The following is an 8,161-nucleotide window of genomic DNA, read 5'->3' as shown; positions in this document are numbered from 1 at the left end:
TGGGATCCCGATTTTCTAAGTGTAAAGCTGAGCCAAGATTTTTTGAGGCAGAAATAAAGTGTCAGATCTGCCCAGGGCATTTTGTTTATTTTTAATTACAACAGCAAAGGGGTTTGGATGGGATGTGGGGAAATGGAGTTATTTCAGACTGGGTCATGTTTTATCCTTGCTGCCTCCCTCACTGAGGCTGGAATTTGATTCCTGGCTCTGTGTGGAGTTTCTGGAAGCTGCTCATGGTCCCCATGGCCCCCTGGGATCTGTCCCATGTTCTGGCTCTCTCTGCTGTGCCCATTTGATGCCAGCAGAGCCTTTCCTGACACCTCTGGGATGTTACAAGGCTAAATCAGCACAGTCAGGGATCAAAGCTATGTTTAAAAATGCACATTCCTGCACTAAGGACTAAGCAAGGGTTGTACTTTGAGCTTATATTTAATGACATTAAATATTCCATTCCATTCTATTCCATTCTATTCTATTCTTCATATATTATTATATTTCAGTATATTAAATACTAATGTTTTTATTGTGTCTCTGTCTATACTTTAGGTGCATGTGCTTACAGCCTGTGTTACATTACCCATTAAACCCTGGCTGTGCTCACCTAGAGAAGAGAAACTCCAGGGAGAGCTCAGAGCCCCTGGCAGGGCCTAAAGGGGCTCCAGGAGAGCTGGAGAGGGACTGGGGACAAGGGATGGAGGGACAGGACACAAGGAATGGCTGCCACTGCCAGAGGGCAGGGCTGGATGGGATATTGGGCAGGAATTGTTCCCTGGGAGGGTGGGGAGCCCTGGCACAGGGTGCCCAGAGCAGCTGTGGCTGCCCCTGGATCCCTGGCAGTGTCCCAGGCCAGGCTGGACACTGGGGACAGTGGGGGGTGTCCCTGCCATGCCAGGGGGGGCTGGGTTGGGATTTAAGGTCTCTCCCAACCCAAACCATTCCAGGATTCCATGGCTTTAATTCCCAACCCATCCCCTTGCTGTCACACCTTACTCTCCACAGAGATTCCCAAGAAATCAAGCACTGAACAAACCCATGTGAGCCTTTAAATCAGCTGATCACAATTATTGGTACTTTTGAGGATTTTCAACCCTCCAGAACTCGCTGCTTCACCCCACAGGGAGCTGCTCTCTGCTCCTTCCTCTTCACAGCCACGTTACACAACTCAACCCCAAATGTTGTCAGAGGTGAAAAAATCCTTTCAGTGGCACCTTTTGTCTTCAGCCTCTCTATTTTTGTGCCTCCTGCTTGGGGTTTGTTTGAGGAAAAGCTCAGCTTAACCAACACCTTTGTCCTTCCTGACCTTTGCTGCTCCAGCCAAGTTTTCTGTGCTTGCTTGGGTGGGATGGAACCTGGGTATTCCCAGGATTTCTGCTTTTCAGAGAGACTATGGATTGTCCTGGTTATCTGAGAGTTTCCAAGAAAGCCTCTTTCCTAACAGCTTGATGGGAATTCACTTTTTAAGATGTTTATTAATATGTGTGAACTCTATCCTGCTGTAGCATCACCCACGTTTCTTTAGGAAATTCTATTCCCAGCAGGATAAGCAAAGTTTTCAGAGAATTGGGTCCCTCCACCCAAGAGGAAAAAGGAGGATGAGGGATTGAAATCAGCAGAATCATCAATAAATCAGGAAGCACAGCCCCATGAATGTTTGTTCATCCCCTGCCAGTGAGGAGCCTGATCCCTCCTCCAGTTCCTCCCTTTCCCTGGTGTCCCTGGGGGTTTATCCCAAGTCTAATAGACAGGAAAGGTTTTCTGAGGTTCAAACACAAGTTTCCTTTGTCCCAGGTTATTCCTCATCACCCCAGACTGTGTTTGGAGTGATGGGACTGGGAACTGTGCCTGTTCTCACCGAGCAACAGAGGAGGGGCCAAAGAAATCCAAGGAAATAAAAGTGAGTTGGCCTCTGGATTTCAGTCTATTTGTTGTTATGATGGCCAGCAGCAAATCTCTAGAGTTCTTCTGGAGTGTTTGGAGCATTATCCAGCAGGTGCCAGGTATCCTAAACCTTCCACATTGCCACTTAGATCCTAAAGCTTCCCCCACTGAGATCTTGAATCTCCCCACAGCCCCACTGAGATCCTAAACCATCCACATTGCCACTGATATCCTAAACCATCCCACATTTCCACTGAGATCCTAAACCATCCCATAGCCCCACTGAGATCCTAAACCATCCCACATTTCCACTGAGATCTTAAACCTTCCCCCATTGCTACTGAGATCCTAAACCTTCTCACAGCCCCACTGAGATCCTAAACCTTCCCACATTGCCACTGAAGCTCACAGGACGTTTAAAGAGAAACCTCCAGAGTTTTGGTGCCATTTCCAGAGTCATGGGGAAGGGAATGGTTACCCAGGAGTGATGGACCACAAGCCACCATCTCATCATCTTCTGACCTGTCCAAACCCCCTCAGCTTCAAAAACAACGTGACGCCCCCAACTCACCCCCGTTTCTCCCCGCTCAGCAGGCAAACAGAGAGGGCTGGATCTGGAATCTGAACCCAACATTTCCAGGTGTCTCAGAGCCCCAGGCAAGGCAGCAGCAGGGCAGGAGCAGCCGTGGGGCACCCGCCACCCAGCCAGCCACAGCAAGCCACCCTTACCTGCTCTGCCAGCAGCACGGCACCTCCGGGGCTCCCCTGCACGGCTGAGAACCAGGAGAGCAAAAAACAGAGAGAATGATCTCTGCTGGGTGAGCAAAAAACAGAGAGAATGATGTCTGCTGGGTGAGGGCTGTGTGGGGTTTGGGAAAGGAGAGGCTGCAGCATCCAGCGAGAGCTCTGGCATTCGCAGGCACGCAGGCTGGGCTTCTCTGAAATGTGACACTATTTCCTCGTTGCACAGGAAGGGAAAGGGGAGCAAACAAAAGCTCTGCTGCTCTGAAGAGTGAAAGAGCTTGGGGATCTTCTCTGTGCCAGGGTCTGCTGGAGGAGGACAGAGCACAGGGGGTGGTGAGGAGCTGGTGTTGGTGAAATTAATGGTTCTCTCCTTGAACAGCTCCCACTGAGCAGGTGTTGGTGGGAAAGGGAATCTCAAAGTGTCTTTGTCACAGGATCAGCAGGGCTGGAAAAGCTCTCTGAGGTCATCAGGTCCCTGTGTCCCATCCTCACCTTGTCCCCAGAGCACTGAGTGCCTCATCCAGGCCTTCCTTGGACCCCTCCAGGGATGGGGATTCCAAACCTCCCTTTGGATTCCTCACCACCCTTTCCATGGAGAAACTCCTCCTGGTGTCTCCACATCCCTCCTGGAGCAGCTTGAGGCCATTTCCACCATCCTGTCCCTGTTCCCTGGGAGCAGAACTCAACACCCCTGGCTGCCCTTCCTGTCAGAGCCTTGTCATGCCTGGCTGGGCCTCTTGAAAGTCACAGAGGAGACAGGAAAACTGAATTTCTTTGGATTTTCCACAGCCAGGAGCTACTGAGAAAGGAGCTGCTTGTGATGGGCAGAGCAGAGGGCAGCCCCAGAACCTCTGGTGGCCTGTTGCTGACCAGTGATCAGCTCTTTGTGGTGCCAGAGAGACCAGAATGTTGTCACCTGGGCTGGGGACAGATGCCACCACTGTCACCTGACTGGGGACATTCCACTTCCAGTGCCACCAAAGGGTGTTTATGTTTTGCAGGATTTCCAGCTGCTCCTCAGGGCCAGGAGCAGAAAATGCCTTTCCAGGAGGACAAATCTCCACCTCTCCTGGAATTGCTGGGTACAGGGACAAGGTCCAGCCTTGGAGAAAGGCTGTGGCACCACAGAATCATGGAATGCTTTGGGGTGGAAAGGAACTTTAAATCCATCTTGTTCCAGCACCCTGCCATGGGCAGGGACACCTCCCCCTGGACCAGGATGCTCCAAGCCCCATCCCTGATTGATTAATGCTGAATACAGAGAGGTGTTCCAAGGAGATGGATGGGCAATGCCAAAGTCTCTCACTTTTGCTGGCAGAAAATTGTACTGTAGAAGTTGGGACTAAGGTCTTGACTAAGTAGGATGAGCGTAATGATGTTCAGGACTGATTGGAATTTAAAAATTTGGGAACAGGTTGGATTGGCAGAGTACAAGGTATCCCTGAGCATCCTTCAGCCCCATGGAATGCTGAATTCCCCCAGGAGCCTTTTGTTTACATTTCCACATGGAGTTCTCCACAATGTCCACCCAGAAATCCACCACAAAGCTTTTTCCAAGGACAAAGTGAGATCCTGAGGTGAAAATGCAGCACCCCCCTGCAGTGCCCTCAGCAAAACCCACCTGAATATTTGTCCTTTGCCCCAAAATCCCCACAAAATTCTGTTATCAGGCACAAAGATCTGGATAATCACTTCTTGATGGCTCTGCTCTCAAAGCCTGTGTCTCCTTCAAGCCAGAGTTACACTTTTGGGAAACACCAACCCTATTTTATTTAACACCTGGGACTAATTAAGCCCAGCTTTACTGTTGGGCAATTAGTTTACATGTCTGAGCCCCGGTGGAAAAAACAAACCCTTTTGTTTCCAGCTTGTTTCACTTGCAGGTTTTCAACCTGCAGCCTCTGGGCTCCCAACAAAGCCCAGCACTTTGTTTATTGCTGCAGTAGCTGAAGGGCTGAATGGAGCTTTGTTGTGTTGGGTGCTGAACAGCCATAAAAAGGGTGAGTCTGTGGCCAAGGAGCTTGTCCTAACACAGACTTGGGGCCAGGCTGTGATGTAGAGCCAGAGCTGGGAACTCTGCCCAGGCCCTGCAGTTCAGACATAGCAAGGCAGGGAGAATATTTCATTTTATGTACAAAATGCTGATGCAAAATTACCCTGTCAGGCCTCAGCAGCATTCCCTGTGTGTCCTAAAGGCAACCAGGACAGAGTCTGCAGCTTTTTTAAACATCCAGACGGGCCCTGGCCTTGGTGTTGTGAGGGTTGGACACTTTGGGCATCATCCAGCACTGCTGGGAAGAGCCAAATCAGCCTGGGAGTGTCAGAGCTGTGCTTCCCTGGGGGTCAGGCCATCATTCCAGTGTTCTTTCCAGCATCCCAGGGGTTTCCAGCATCCTGGGGGGGTTCCATCATCCCAAGGAATTTCAGGATCCCACCAGGATTTCCATTATTCCAAGGGACTTCCATCATCCCAAGGATTTTCCATCATCCCAAGGGATTTCCATAATCCCAAGGATTTTCCATCATCCCAAGGGGTTTCCATCTTCCCAAGGAGTTTCCATGATCCCAAGGGGGTTCCAGCATCCCACCATGTTTTCTATCATCCCAAAAGTGTTTCCAGCATCCTGGGGGGTTTCAGGATCCCACCAGGGCTTCCATTAACCCCAGGAGGTTCCATCATCCTGCTGTTGTTTCCATCATCCCAGGGGTTTTCCAGGATCCCACTGAGGGTGTTTCCATCATCCCAGTAGGGTTGCCATCATCCTGTTGGGGGTTTCCATCATCCTGAGAGGTTTCCATCATCCCAGGGTTCCAGGGGTTTGCAGCATCCTAAGGGGATTCTGTCATCCCAAGGAGTTTCAGGGTTCCATGGGGGTTTCAGTCACTCCAAAGGAATTTCCATCATCCCAAGGAGTTTCAGGATCCCACTGAGTTTTCCATCACCCCAAAGATTTCTATCACCCCAAAGGAATTTCTATCACCCCAAAGGAATTTCTATCACCCCCAAAGGAATTTCCATCACCCCAAAGGGATTACCATCACCCCAAAGGGATTTCCATCACCCTGAGGGATTTCCATCACTCCAAGGGATTTCCATCACCCCAAAGAGATTTCCATCATCCCAAGGAGTTTCAGGATCTCACTGGGGTTTCCATCATCCCAAGGGATTTCCATCACCCTGAAGGGTTTCCATCACCCCAAAGGGATTTCCATTATCCCAAGGAGTTTCAGGATCCCACTGGGGTTTCCATCACCCCAAGGATTTCCATCACCCCCATTGTTTCCATCCCCCTGCTCTCTGTGCAGCCACAGGAGGGTGCAATGTCACTGCTGCTCTCCATCTCCCCCAGACAGCCAGGATTTCAAATATCTGCAGGAAATTCAGGGTTGTTGTTTCCTGTAAAATCATTTTTTCAGGCAGATTTTCAGGTGGTTTCTGATACCGAAATAATCTGAAAAGTAAACTTTCTAGCAACCTCAGGGACTGAAAATTTCTGGTTTTTATGCTATTTATCACCTCCTCCTCTTTGCTGTGAGCCTCTGGTTGCTTTTCCATTCCCTGTTTTCCAGGATTTGTGCAGGTGATGGAGGTCCTGGCTTGGGAGGGCTGTGCTGCTCCATCAGAGACAGGTCAGGAATGGAGCAAAACCCATTTTTGGAGCTGGTCTGGTACAAATCTGAGGAGTTCTGGGTTGGGGAATTTGCCTTGTAAGTCAGGAGTCTCTGACTCTGTATTTACCACCCAGGAGGGACCCAGGGAAACCCTGCAAATCAGGGAAAAACAAGATTTCCAAAGGGTCTGGCAGAACAGAGCCACTCTCTGGGGAAGGAATTCTGCCCCTCTGTCCCTGTTCATTCCACAGAGTGTTTGAGACAAGCCCCAGCAGACAGAACACCCCTGGAATGGCACCAGGCCACACTTACAGCAATTAATTTTTCCTTGGCCAGCAGCAGCACCATTCAATTAAACCCCAAATATTTTGTTCAGTTGCTCTTTTCTGGGTGTGCTCTGGGGGCTCAGACAATGGCCAGCGTGGCCTGGGGAGGAAGGAAACCACTCTGTCCACCCAGCCAGGGAACTGGCCCAAAATCCAGCCCAGCAATCAATCCCAGTCCCTTTTGAACTCAGTTTCCAGTGCAGAGCCAGCCCTTTCCAGTCTGGACAGAGAGAGTGGCTGGAGTGGAGCTGGGGCTGTGATCTCCCACCCTCAGCCAGCTCCTCCTGGGAGAAAAGGATGTTTTCCCTGCTTTTTTTTCTGGGTTATTTGGATGAGCAAACCAGGCAGCACAAAATGCTGGGGGACTCAGGAGGTCCCTCCTGGGCATCTCCTGCTGCTGCATCCCAGGAGGAAAGTTCAGGATGCTCCAAAAAGGGTTTAAACAAATGCATGGCAGAACATGAATTAGGGCAGGTCCATCTTTAGGGGGATCCATTTAGGGGGATCCACCACACAAAATACCACAGCTTCTTGCTTTTTCCTTCACTTTTTTCCTTTTTTTTTTTTTTTTTTTTTTTATTTTTTTTTTTTTAATTTTTGGCCAGCATCCCATCAGGACACTGGGCTGGCCAGGCCTTTGAGGCTTTTTTCTTTCTCCATGGTCTGGTGGCTCTGGGCTGCTGCTGGGGCAGCCTGGGTGGCACCAGGGACAGTGGCCAGGAGCTCTGGGGCTGTGTCCTGTGGCTTTGGCTGTGCCTCAAGGGTCAGGGCAGGACATGAGGCTGCCAGGGCTGTGCTGCACCCTTGGCACCCACACCAGCTGCCCAGGGATGCAAATCCTGTCCCAGACCCCCCTGGGGTCTCAGTTCAGGCAGTATGATTTAATACATATAATATATTTTAATATATATAATATATTTTAATAAATATATTTTAATACATATAATATGTTTTTATATAATATTTTAATGCTTATAATATACTTAATACATATAATATACTTAATACATATGATATTTTTATATATATAATATATATTTATGTGTTATGTCTCCCCCTGGCAACTTTTCACCCCTTAACTCTTCTTTCAGATCCTCCTGCAGAAAAAGGTAGTGGCAGGGTGGTTTTTGGGGTTGCTCTGTCCCCACAGAGCTCAGGCTGGGGGTCCATCCCCACCCTGCTGCTTCCATCCTTTCCCTGTATCCTTCCCCAGGGCCCCTCTCTCTTCCCAGGGAAAAGCAGGGCAGCTTGGAAAGGCTCATTTTTCCAACATTTGCAGCACTGCCAGGTAATTCTCTCTCCACCAAGACTCACAAATTCAGCTTTGAAATCCCAGAGCCGCCTTCAGGAGGAGGAAATGAGCTCCTGCCTTTTATTGCTGATTGCTTGAGGTGTCCAGCCAGGGGGTTGTTTGGAAACAAGCAGCATTTGGTTATTTCCAGTGTTTATTCTTAATTTTGGAGGTGGGCTGCCCTCGGTGGGACCCTCCACGGTGGCAGCAGAATTTTGGAATCACAGGAGCCAGCGGGGCAGGAATGATGTAACTGCAGAGGGAAGGGATTTCTGAAAGCACTGGCCAATTCTCCAGGGCTTTTATTCCA

Source organism: Erithacus rubecula (genome assembly GCF_903797595.1).
Source record: "Erithacus rubecula genome assembly, chromosome: 28".
NCBI lineage: Eukaryota > Metazoa > Chordata > Aves > Passeriformes > Muscicapidae > Erithacus > Erithacus rubecula.
The sequence above is the reverse complement of the archived record's forward strand: the minus strand, read 5'-3'. Positions refer to the sequence as shown.